Source organism: Oryctolagus cuniculus, chromosome 15, assembly GCF_964237555.1.
Source record: "Oryctolagus cuniculus chromosome 15, mOryCun1.1, whole genome shotgun sequence".
Taxonomy (NCBI): Eukaryota; Metazoa; Chordata; class Mammalia; order Lagomorpha; family Leporidae; genus Oryctolagus; species Oryctolagus cuniculus.
The window spans coordinates 82,167,684-82,180,903 of NC_091446.1; the positions used below are offsets into that span (position 1 = coordinate 82,167,684).

Below are 13,220 nucleotides of genomic sequence, written 5' to 3' on the forward strand. Positions count from 1 at the left end.
ACCCAGTGTGCCAGCGCCGCTAGGCGGAGGATTAGCCTAGTGAGCCGCGGCGGCGGCCCACAAATGTATCTTAAGGCAACCAGCCTCACTAGACCGAGTTCCACCTAGGGACAGCGTCAGTGTGCTGCTTTCTGAAGAGCCACGTACCAGGGAAAGCTCACACCACGGTGTTAAGGCATTCAGAATCGTGGTCCAGGAGAAGTCAGAATAACACAAAATGCTTCCAGTATAAAGTTTATTTGGAGGCTGTGGCTGTGGTGCAGCGGGTTAGGCAGCTACTTAGGACACCCACGCCCTGAATCAGAGCCCCAGCTCGGGTCCCGGCTGCTCCGCTTCCGATCCAGCTCCCTGCTAATGCACCTGGGAAAGCAGCAGAAGATGGCCCGAGTGCTTGGCCCCTGCACCCACGTGGGAGACACGGGTGGAGTTCCTGGTATCTGGCTTTAGCCTGGCCCAGACATGGCTGCTGTGGCCACTTGGGGAATGAACCAGCAGATGGAAGCTCTCGCTCTCTCTCACTCTCTCTCTCTCTCTCTTACACACACATACACACGCACACACGCACTATTTGGGATTCCTCACCGTTTTCACTTTGCTTCTCATTTCCCAGGCGAGAGACCACTGCGTTACCTTCTCCACACCCAGCCTTCCTGGAGTCCCCAGAGTCAGCCAGGCTCCTGGGCAGTCTCAGCTCCTGCTCCTACCCCTGTGCCCGTGACCCTGGGTGAGCCCTCCTCCCAGGGCAGCTGCAGCCTGAGAAAGGTGATGGGGAGAACAGGATCTGCAGTGCCAGCCGCTGGCCAGCAGGGGGCAGAAGGTGGAGCCTGGTGGGGGCTTGCCTGAGTCTGCATCTCAGGGTCCCCATGCCCAGACCCAGGGCTGGGGGAGTGGCTGTGTCTGCAGGCTCTTTTTTGGTGCTCCTTGTAACTGTCATTTCAAATATGAGCTTTTCCGGGCCGTGATGGCGTGGTTCACATGCACCTCCCTAGGGAGAGCCACTACTATCCACCAGTCCCATGCAGGAACCCTGGATCAGGCACCCCCCACAGCTCAGGGCCTCAGTTTCCCCAGGGACATGATGCTGAAGGGAGCTGCCCTGCCCAGGCTGGTTTACCCTGCAAAAGGTCCCAACAGCTGGGGATGGGACGGAGCCAGGTGAACGCCAGGAGCCAGGAGCTTCATCTGGGTCTCCTGTTTGGCTGCAGGGGCCCAAGCACTTGGGTCATCCTCCACTGCTTTCCCAGGCGCATTGGCAGGGAGCTGATTTGGAAGTGAAGCAACCGGGATTCGAACCAGTGTTCTGATGTGGGATGCTGACGTCACAAGCAGCGGCTTAACCTACTGCGCCACAACCCTGGCCCTCCAAATCAGAGATGTTTTACTGCTGTACAAAGAAGTCAGGGTAAGATCTTTAGGAAAGCAGACCCTCAGAAAGTAGAAATCAATCTCTTGTCTGTTTTCGTGAGATGATAATGCAGACAGAATTAGACCACAAACCTGCCTGTGTCATACACACACACACATATGCACACACACATGCACACACATACCTGCACACACACGTGCACACACACACATGCACACACACATGCCTGTACACATTTCCAGCTCTCCCCACCACCCCCAAAATAGGCACCCTGAAAAGCGCATATGGAAAACTCAGGACCCCCCCCCAAGGAGTTTAGGAGGAAAAGATGGAATCTGGGTCTGAATGGGGGGGGGGTGTTGGGGGGGAGTTAAATTGGAGGGAAAACAAGCTCGGAGATTGGACTTAAAATAGATCAAAGACTGGGCTATTTTCGTCTTTCTGGGGAGGGAAGCCTGGGAGGGGAAGGGGGTGATTTTTCCCAATGCACTTGCTAGAGGCAAAGATGTGTCCCGTGGTCCCAGTGCTCGGTGCACGGTGCTCCAGCTCTCTGCCCAGACCCAGGAGGTGGGGGCTGAGTACCAGGACGCCTCTTCCACTGAGCTGCTTTCCACTGAGTGCCAACCTCAGATTAAGGGGTGAATTCCGGATTTAATAGCTGTTGTCTTTACTTAATCGGCACCCAAATGCCAAGTCGACAGCCCGCTTTACAGGTAAGACAACTGAGGCTGAGGGTGGGTACATGACTCGCTCACACTCACATGGCTGGAATGTAAGGGCAGATGCCTGTGCCTTTCCCTTCTCTGCCTGCCTCGGCGGGGTGGGGGCATGTGGGGCGGTCCCCAGTCATCCAGGAAAGCTGGGAGGGCTGGGAGGGGGTGTGGACAGGAGGCTGACATTCCATGGCGGCGGTGGGAAGGATTCGCTGTGGTCACAACTTTGCTTTAAGTCTCTCTCGCTCTCTCTCAAGTGCAGCCATCACGTTGGAGGTTTCCCCCTCCAGTAGAGGCTGACCCGGCGTTTTGACAGCCGTGGCTGCTAGTGAAGTAGTTCGCGAAGGGTGTGGCCAGGGTTCAGAGGCTTTATCTCGCTCCCAATGAAAGCCTCGGCCCCTGGCAGGCCTGGTTTCGGGCGGAGGGCACTCGCAAGGATGACCTTGGTGTTGGTGACATCAGATGTCTGCCTGCCTCGCCTCGTTATGCAACGCTTTGTTTTGAAGAGTTCTTCAGAGTAATGGAGAATGCCGGAGTCTGGTGGGAGATGAGGGGCAGGGGGAGCGCCCGGCATGGATTGTCACCTGTCGTTGGCCAGGCATACGCCGGTGTAAGTGAAAGGCACATCTGTGTGACAAAAAGCTGGCAGAAAATGGAATCGCAAGTATATTTTGGTGCAAAAAGAAAAAAAATTAAATCCACGCGTGGTTGTCTCAGAATGCACATTTCCCGTGTGCTTTTTGAAGTCTCCTTGCGTCCCAGCTCTCACAACTCTTTCTGCAGCGAGGTCAACATCTTTTAATGCCATCCCCCCAACCCGCGGTGAGCCGTCTGAAGCTCCTTCAGACGTCATGGCCGCCATTCTTGAGTCTATATGACCTTGGCAGGGAGGCTGGCTTCAGGGACACCCCCTGTCTTGGTTACCATGCCTACCAGGCCTCGCCCCCCCCCCCATCCCATGCAGTGTGAGGGAAGGCAGCAGTGTGTGGACCAGTGTCTGTAGGAGACTCCCCCCAACCCCGATCCACCACCACCACCTCCGGAATCGCCAATACCGTGGAGCCCGGGAATCTGCACTTCCCACAGCTCCACACGGCTGATGCCGGCGCTAGGAGAAGGTCCGGCTCAGAGTGTGAAGTGTGCACAGCTTCCTTGTGCTGGTGCAGGGTCGTAGGGCCCCGCCCCCACCCAAGGCGGCTGCTCCCCGACCCCTGCCTCGCACCCTGACTCCGGATCCGCGCCAGCACCTGCTGAGAAATGAAACCGAACGGAGGTGTCAGAGAAGGAACCAGAGCTGTTGCAGCGCAGTGGAGGGTGAAGTGGGGGGGGTGCTGGGAGACTGGGGGGCAGCATTGCTAACACCAGGGGAGATCTGCCCTGAGTTGATCTTTTCCCATGGGCCTCTCTGTCCCCTCCCTGACCCCAAAGGGTCGTGCAGCACACCAGAAAGCGCTGACCCCTAACTCGGGCTGCACGTGAGGCTCACCAGGGGGTTCTGTAGCACTCCCCTACCTATGCCACCCTAGACAAGTCAGGGACAGGGGCCAGCATTTGGCCCAACAGCTAAGACACCTGTGCCCCGCATCAGAGGGCCTGGGTTCAACACCCAGCTCCAGCTCTTGACTCCAGCTTCCTGCTAAGGCAGACCCTACAGTGATGGCTCGTGTAATGGGGCTCCTGCCACCCACACGTGGGACCTGCGTGGAGTTTCCATCTGCGGTCATTACCTGGGCTTTATAGATATTTGGACATTTAGGAAGTGAACCAGTGGCTAGGATCTGATTCTCTCTCTCTCTCTCTCTCTCTCTCTCTCATGAATACATAGAACATTAAAAGGGCCGGCGCCGCGGCTCACTAGGCTAATCCTCCACCTTGCGGCACCAGCACACCGGGTTCTAGTCCAGGTCGGGGCGCCGTATTCTGTCCCGGTTGCCCCTCTTCCAGGCCAGCTCTCTGCTATGGCCCGGGAAGGCAGTGGAGGATGGCCCAAGTGCTTGGGCCCTGCACCCCATGGGAGACTAGGATAAATACCTGGCTCCTGCCTTCGGATCAGCGCGGTGCGCCAGCAGCAGCGCGCCAGCTGCGGCGGCCATTGGAGGGTGAACCAATGGCAAAAGGAAGACCTTTCTCTATGTTTCTCTCTCACTGTCCACTCTTCTTGTCAAAAAGAACATTAAAAGAAGAAGAAATAAACCTGGGACATTCAGCACTGCATGAAAAGAATGGGGGGGGGGTGCCTGCACCCCCAGCTCACACTGCCAGGACCAACGGCATGTCCATTCCACCTGCACAGAACAGGACAAGAGTGCGTGTCCAGGGGAGAAGGAAGGATTCACCCTTAAAATAAGACATTGTTAAGTCATGTTTGGATGCTTTCTTTAAAAATTATTTTTGAGGGCTGGCGCTATAGCATTGTCTCCGCCTGCAGTGCCAGTATCCCATATGGTCACTGGTTCAAATCCCAGCTGCTCCTCTTCTGATCCAGCTCTCTACTGTGGCCTAAGAAAGCAGTGGAAGATGGCCCAAGTCCTTGGACCCCTGCACCCACGTGGGATACCCAGAAGAAGCTCCTGGCTCCTGGCTTCAGATAGGCCCAGCTACAGCCATTGAGGCCAGCAGATGGAAGACCTCTCTCTCTGTCTCTCCCTCTGTCTGTCTGTAGCTCTACCTCTCAAATAAATAAATAAAATATTAAAAAAAAAACAACCCTATATTTGAAAAAGACGTTTGGCGCCACTAATTATTGGGGAAATACAAATGAAAAGCACCACAAGGTCCCGCCTCCTCACACCCACTTGACGGTTTCTGTCAATCATAGAAAAATCAAGTAAAAAAAAAAAAAAAACAAATTTCACAAACTGCAGGAAAATAACAAGTGTTGGCGGGGACGCAGAGGGCGCTGCTGGCCGGAATGTCAAGTGGAGCAGCTGCAATGGCAAATAGTTGGGCAGTTCCTTGGAAGGCTAAACATAGAACCAGCATGGGCTGCGGCCGCTCTGCTTCTGAGGACGTACCCTAAAGGAAGCGGGCTCCGGGAGAGGCATCTGCACCCCCACCTTCCCAGCAGCAGCCACACAAGTGCCTGTCGAGGGGGGAACGGGGGAGCACGAGGGGGCGTGCACGTACGATCGAGTATTGTTCAGCCTCCAGAGGAAGGACACAGGGCTGGCGATCGGCACAGCAGGTAAAGCCGCAGCCTGCCATGCCAGCATCCCACACGGGCACTGGTTCGTGCCCCCGATGCTCCACTTCCGATCCAGCTCCCTGCCAGGGCACCTGGGAAAGTAGCAGAAAATGGCCCAAGTCCTTGGGCCCCGGCATCCATGTGGGAGACCTGGATGGAGTTCTCCCTGGCTCCCGGCTTTGGCCTGGCCCAGCTCTGGTGGTTATTTGGGAAGTGAACCAGTGGATGGAAGATTCTCTCTCTCTCTCTCTCTCTCTCTGCCTTTCAAATATGTAAATAAATCTTTAAAAAAAAAAAAAGGAATGGTACCCAAGGACTGAGTGGACGAGAGAATGGGGGGGATTGTTTACGGGTACAGTTTCCTGATGCAAGAGGAAAGTCATTCTGAAGATCGGATTGGACAGTTGTGTGAACACGTGTAGCGTGGAAGCGATTAAGACGGCAAAGTGTATGTTACATGCATGTGACCACAATCGGAAAAGAACAGCACAACATCAAAGAAGCGCCTGGTGTATTGTGGAAACCACCCTAGGATCCCTTTCAGGATAAAGCAGATTTTGTCTGAAGCAAACCCGGCAGGCGGGCTGACATAAGGGGCGAGTGGCGGGCATGTGTGCTAGGGAACAGCCCTGCACAAAGAATGGTGCTCAGAGGGCTTTCTGCATCAGCCCGCTGCACACACTTGCAACTGTGTTTCTCTTTGCCTTCCCTCTTTAGTGCCTCAATCATTGCTTACATCCTCTCCCCAGAGGAGTTGCCAGGCCTTAGAGAGGCAGAGGGAACAGGACGCCCGCCCCAGCCCCACCCAGCTCATCCAGCTCACCGGAAGGGACAGATGGCCCAGCGAGGGAGAGGAAGGAAGAGCAGAGGAGGTGAGCGCCAGGCAGAGCAGGGCCCTGCAACATTCGCAGGCTGGTTGGGAGCTACTTGGGGATGGCCCTGCAGGGCCCGGTGCTGGGAGTGGATCTGTGGACTTTCACACAAACTCGCTGGATGTCACCCCATCCGGCGCGGGACTGTCTGATGCAGAGAGCTTCCTGTCACTGTGTCAGCCCCAGCAGCCTTGCCTGGGTGAGGGAGCAGCAGCTTGGAGCCTGACAGGAAGTTAGAGGGGCAAAGACACAGACTAACAGAGCTGGTGCCAGCCCCCAGGGGGCCCAACTTTTCCTCCTGACCTTGGAGGAGGAACCGGCACTGGCCTTGCCCGCGTGCCCTGGGCTCTCCACTCCAGACGCCTGTGGTACCCGTGCAGCCCAGGGCAAGGGCCCAGGCAAAGTGCTGGCTGGGGACAATGTCAGAGCAGGGCTTACGTTACCAGAAGGACACACAGCAGCCTGTCTCAGCCTAGGGACAAGCTTCAGGTCCAAACCTTGGGTTCTAGGACGTCTCGCTCCTCCTCCGGGGCCGCTTTTGGGGACAGCTCCTCTGCACACCTGTGTCTCTTTCTGGATGGGTCATTTTCATTGCTCGAGCAGCTCCGGCTCTCAGGCTTACTTGGAGAAGACAAAATCCATTACGCCCCCCCCCCACGCCGGGGCCCCGACTCCCTCCCCTCTCCCATCCCCCCCCCCACCAGAGCCCCGAGCCCTCTGGGAGGCTCTGAGCGCCCCTTGGCAGTGAGACGTGAGCTCTTGAGGGCAAAGGCTCATTTTACGTGGATCAGCGGCTGCCTGAGTGTAGGCACTTAATAAATATTCAATCACAACAATCTTAATTACTGGATTACATCACGTCTGTCTAGGGGTCAGATATAAATAAATAACGCCAGGATAATAATGAGGATCCAACGGAGGGCTCCTCTGTTTGAATCCCCACCACCACGCTGGTGGTTTTAATAAATTTGGGTACATTTCATATTTCATGAAGACGTATCTGCTCTCAGCAGGTGCCTGCTTATGTGGATAAAGCTTCTTTAGCATTAATGTGAGCAGAGCCCTTCCGAGCTTCCTGTTTTATGTCCTCCAGAGACTTAATTCTGCTCAGCAGGGCACCCAGTTCCCCGAGGAGCCTGGGCTTGAGGATGTCCACAGCCAATGTCAAGGACAAGACAGGGGTTGGTGGTGCAGGCTTCACATTCCAGCTGGCTTAAGGTGACGTGCTGGGGCAGGATAGCCCAGAGCTGCAAAGGTGTGCATCTTCCAGCCAGGTGACCTCTGTAAACAGGTGTGGGTAGCAGGGGGCCAGCAGCAGGTGCAGGCCCTAGTCGGAATGGATCACCCCGTTCAGCTCCAGGTCCTGCTCCCCGCCCCTACGGGCGCCCTGATCCCCCATTTAGAAGAGCTGAGAAGGCAGCCATTGCCACAGAAATCCTGCTGCCAATCAATCCAAATTAGTTTGGGACAAAACCCACCTGCAGTTTGTGGGGCCACATCTGGCCCTGGGCTGCACGGGTACCACAGGCATCTGGAGTGGAGAGCCCAGGGCACGCGGGCAAGGCCAGTGCCGGTTCCTCCTCCAAGGTCAGGAGGAAAAGTTGTGCCCCCTGGGGGCTGGCACCAGCTCTGTTAGTCTGTGGCTTTGCCCCTCTAACTTCCTGTCAGGCTCCAAGCTGCTGCTCCCTCACCCAGGCAAGGCTGCTGGGGCTGACACAGCGACAGGAAGCTCTCTGCATCAGACAGTCCCGTGCCGGATGAGGTGACATCCAGCGAGTTTGTGTGAAAGCCCGAAGTCCCCTGAATGTTGGCCTGTGGAAGCCTCTGGAAACGGACCCAGCCTTGGAGCATTAGGTCCCGACCGTCAGATACAGACTCTGCAGGAGAGACAGCAACCTGCAGAGCAATTCACCTGATTGGCACAGTCGGGCCCCGCCCAGCTTGGCAGGAGCCCCTGCAGGTGGGACAATGGTCATACAGGAACCTTGAGGTCGGTGTGGCTCACTAGGCTAATCCTCTGCCTAGCGGTGCCGGCACACAGGGTTCTAGTCCCGGTCGGGGCGACGGATTCTGTCCCGGTTGCCCCTCTTCCAGTCCAGCTCTCTGCTGTGGCCCGGGAGTGCAGTGGAGGATGGCCCAGGTGCTTGGACCCTGCACCCCATGGGAGACCAGGAGAAGCACCTGGCTCCTGCCTTCGGATCAGCGCGGTGCGCCGGCCGCAACGTGCCGACCGCAGCGGCCATTGGAGGGTGAACCAACGGCAAAGGAAGACCTTTCTCTCTCTGTCTCTCTCACTGTCCACTCTGCCTGTCAAAAAAAAAAAAAAAAAAAAAAAAAAGGAACCTTGATCCTGCCGGAATCCTTGCCCCAGACATGATCACCAGGCACAGCCCTGTCTGCTGGGAAGTGAACTTGCACAGCCCTTGGGAGGAAGCAGGTCCCTTTGAGTTCTCTGTCGGGATGCCACCTGCGCCTGGGGACAGCAGCCCCAGCACCCGGCACCTCCATTCTAGAAACCTCCCTGTCACCACTGTGGTCCAGCAGGAAAGGCCCTAGGAAGCCAGGCCGGGGAGGTGGCGGTGGAAAGTGTCTCTTGTCACCTGGGGCAGGTCACCTGAAAGAAAAATGCACCATTTTTTTTTAAGGGAAAAACCGACACCCAGAGGCAGGTACTTTGAAAAGCTCATGGAAAATGAAATTAAAGGGAATTTATTTTATTTTGGTGCAAAAAGAAATGTTGCCATCCATGCCTAGGTTTGTCACAGATGCATCCCCGTGAGCTTCCGGAACCCCCTTTTGTATTCTGCTTGCAAACCAATATCTGATGTCTGTATTTCTCTTGGTTTTGCTTTTAATTTAACTTATTTATTTATTTGACAGGAAGAGTTATAGACAGCGAGAGAGACAGACAGAAAGGTCTTCCTTCTGTTGGTTTACTCACCAAATGGCTTCTACGGCTGGCGATGCGCCAATCCGAAACCAGGATCCAGGAGCTTCTTCCTGGTCTCCCATGAGGGTGCAGGGGCCCAAGCACTTGGGCCATCCTCCACTGCCCTCCCGGACCACAGCAGAGAGCTGGACTGGAAGAGGGACAACCGGGACTAGAACCCAGCACCCATATGGGATGCCAGCGCCGCAGGCGGAGGATTAACCAAGTGAGCCACGGCGCCGGCCCTGTATTTCTCTTGTTATCTGATGCTTGCCAATACAGGACTTCAGACATTTTATGTATAAATACCCAGTATGCGTTCTTCTTTACTCAAATGCGCACGTTTCACGTCCATGTATGAACTCCATTTTTAACTGGTTACTTAACCGGTCCCTATAAATATTTTCTCCTATTTCGAGTTTTTCCTCTGTAAGGACAGCCTTGGGCAGCCAGTGTCTGAGGCTGGACGCTCCGTGGTTTCTGGTGGTTTGTGCGCTTGCCAGTATTTGTAGAAATGCCGGCCTCCCTTAAGCCGCTTTATATCAAATATCCCTAAGTGAGGCTCCCAGACAGACTGGAGTCTGCAGTGCCAGCCAGCTGGGCCCAGGTGGCACCTCCTGGGCCACGTGGTGTGAGGGCCAGTCTCAGCTCTCCCTCTGGCTCCCACAGAGGCCTGCCACTGACTCCCCAGTTGCGTCTTTCTCCTTCCTACCTCCCCACTAGCTCCCCACCCCATCTTCTCTCTTTCTCCACCCTTCAAGATTTTTCATTTGTTAAAATTATGGAACATTGCACAGAGAGGCAAATAGAAACTCAGAAGACGCTATGCCATGTGCCCGACTTCTAAAACTTGGCTTCCTCCTTGCCCCAGGCCATTTCCCACACACCATAGTAGGTAGGTAGGTAGGTAGGTAGGTAGGTGGAAGTCCACCCCAGGTATCCTGTTACTCCATTTATCAATATCCGTGTAGGTCTGTCTATATGAAGAAGCCACCTTTTTGCCCAACATGATGGTATTACCATGTGTTGGAAATCAGCAAGAGTCCCCTAATGTCATCATGTCCCCAGGCCATGCTCACCTGTGCACACAAAAGAGCGGCCCTGCCCTCTTTTGATGGACAGGTTCAGCCTGCCTTGTTTCCAGCAGCTTCCTGGGCACATTCACAGGCAGCGCACTGGGGAATCATCACCTGCGGTCGTGGTGGGTCCATCGAGGGCTTGAAGAATTATAGGGGCCGGCATTGTAGTGCAGCGGGTTAAGCCGCTGCCTGCAACACCCACATCCCACACGGGCACCCAGTTCAAGTCCCGGATGCTCCACTTCTGATGCAGCTCCCTGCTAATGCACCTGGGAAGGCAGCAGAGGATGCCCCAAGGGCTCGGTCCCTGCCACTCTTACAGGAAACAAGGATGGGGTTCCTGGATCCTGGCCCAGCCCTGGTTGTTGCAGCCATTTGGGAGGTAAACTGGTGTGTGTGTGTGTGTGTGTGTGTGTTGCCAGAAGTCAGGGTCCTGTCCCTCTAGGCTTCTGAGGACCACTGCCCTGAGACAGCCCAACACTGCAAGACTACATGGGCAGGGAGGGAGGAGAGGCAGTCAGGAGCCCTCAACGGGCATCCTGCATTCACTCCCCCGCCCGTTAGCTGCAGGAAAGAACAAGGCAGGCAAGGTCAAAGTTCCCAGACTTGCATCGGCGGAGGAGGCAATGTAGACAGAGCACACACATCCCCACAAAGAATCAGGGTGGTTTCCGCTCATGGACAGCGCCAACAGGGACAGAAACAGCCTGGCTGATTGATCCAGGGGCCAGGGTCTCCAGATGAAAAGCCCTCCCTGAGAAAAGGGACCATTGAGCTGAGGTCTGAATGGAGAGAAGGAAGCAGCCCGGTCAAGGTCAAGGGCACACAGAGAGGCAAGCGGAGGATCAGCAGGTGCAGAGGCCCTGAGACAGGAGAAAGCTGCAAGTAGAGCAAGGAAGCTGGAGTGGCTGGGGCCTGAGAATCTTCCCTCAGTCCCCCTCTGAGGTTGACACAACCCTGCTACTTCTGCCCCAGAGATGTGGGTGCGGGATACATAGCGGCCATTGTCCTGCGGCTGCTATCGGAAAGAGGGCAGGTGCAGCCAAGGGTCCAGAGCAGGGAGAGAGCTTTGCTCCCCAGCCCTTCCCCGGGATCCTTCTCCTCCCACACGCAGGGCTGTCTGAGTGACCCTTGACCCGGGAGGAGGAAGCAGGACTTGCAGAAGGCTACCTCGGTCTGCCTCTGGAAATGCAGCTCAGAGTGCCCCCCTCCACGGCGCCCCCCCCCCCCCAGGAGGTTGTGAGAACACCAACTCTCCCTGTGCACAAAACAGCAAACCTGGCAAGTGGCTGGTGGAGCCGGGGCAGTTCAGGGAGTTTGTGGGGAGTGGAATGCAAAGGTAGCACGGGGCAGGCATTCAGCCTGCTGGAATGAGGTTAGATGGTGCATCCCCTAGCACAGCTCCGGCTCCCGACACCAGCTTCCTGCCAACGCAGACCCTGAGAGGCGGCAGGTGATGGCTCAAGCAGTTGATCTCTCTCCCATGTGAGAGATCTGGGTTGAGTTCTGGGCTCCTAGCTTTGGCCCAGCACATCGTGGGTACTGAGGATGTTTGGGGAGTGAACCAGTGGATGAGACACCTCTCTCTCTCTTCCCTCTCTCCCTCTCTCCCTCTCTCTCTCTCTCTCTCTCTCTCTGTGTGTGTGTGTGTGTGTGTGTGTGTATGTGTCTTTCTCAGAAGAAGAAAAAGAGAAGAATATAAACCCTAAGCCAAATGGCCACCCCTGTATACTGTGAGCTGCAAACCGGGCTCTCCACACCCCAATCAAACTCGGCTTACAGCAGCATGAGCAAACAGTCACCTCTCCACCCTGGTATGGGCCCAGGGTTCTGAATGAGGGCTTAGCTGAGTGGCCCAGCGGGGCCTGAGCCCCAGAAGCACCCTCCCCGCTGTGGGGATATGCCCTGGGGACACGCCTGCCCTGTGGCCCTGACACCAGAGCACAGAGTCTCCACAGTTCCCATAACAAATGGGTAGCCAAGGGGGTGTGGTGGCTGGGTGTTGCAGCTGGGCCAGGGAGAGGCAGGAAGAACCATGTGCTGGGCTTGGACTGGAGGAGTGGTTTACTAGGGGGTGTAACCCGGATGATCCATAGGACAGGCAGGTACACAGACCCCATGTGTATGCTCAGGGCCGTTGGCTGTATAGCAGCCTAGGACCTCAGCAATCCTCAGCTCCCTCGTTCATAAGGACAAGGTATTCACGGCCACCACACGGGGCGGGGCGAGGGTTAGGTGTATCCTTGGAGCAAATGTTCAGGACCTGTGGGTTCCCCAACCCGTGTCTTTCCCAACACCTTGGCAGATAACAGATCCTTGGGAGAGAGCACAAGGGTTCTGGGCTCGGCGTGGTTCATCTGCTGAGAGACGGGGCAGGCAGGGCACGGCGGGAACATTCTGTTATTAGCTGGCCGGCATTTCCCTCTGTCTTCTTACTACAAAGTCTGGAGGTGCACCTGTCCCTGATGGCATCTGTGGAAGTGACTCCTCAAGAATGCTGAGAGTCCAGCATTGTGACACAGCGGGTTAAGCCACCGTCTGGGAACGCTAGCATCACAGAGGAGTGCTGGTTCGAGTCCTGGCTGCTTCACTTCTGATCCCGCTCCCTGCTAATGCATCTGGGAAAGCAGCGGAAGATGGCCCAAGTGCTTGGGCTCCTGCACCCACGTGTGAGGCCCGGATGGAGTTCCAGGCTCCTGGCTTCAAGCCTGGCCCAACCCTGGCTACTGTGGCCATTTGGGGAGTGAACCAGTGAATGGCAGACTCTCTCTCTCTCTCTCTCTCTCTCATTCTGCCTCTTAAATGCATAACTACATCTTGAAGAAAGAGTGCCACCGGACAAGTCACCTGTAGCCAGGTGGTGAGAGTTGAAGACTCTGTGGAGTTTTTTCGCGTTATCTGGAGGGACACAAGCTTCAAGCATCCAGAACCAAAAATGAGCCTGAAAGCCTCGCTCTGCACTGCCCTCATTATCAGCTTGTGATCGTTTCTAATTAATACAGAGGCAGAGCAGATGCAATTTGCTGCAAAATTAAGTTAGCCATCACCATGGGCATGGAGAGGATGTCAGAGCCACT

General features: G+C 55.7%; 1 long non-coding RNA gene across 1 annotated transcript; it reads left to right on the forward strand.

Moving 5' to 3' along the window:
- The first annotated feature begins 1,801 nt into the window (after positions 1-1,801).
- On the forward strand, positions 1,802-4,801 carry LOC138845419 (uncharacterized). The gene is made up of 2 exons (XR_011382575.1): positions 1,802-2,079; positions 4,508-4,801. It is a non-coding gene; the product is annotated as an uncharacterized lncRNA (long non-coding RNA).
- The last annotated feature ends 8,419 nt before the right edge of the window (positions 4,802-13,220 follow it).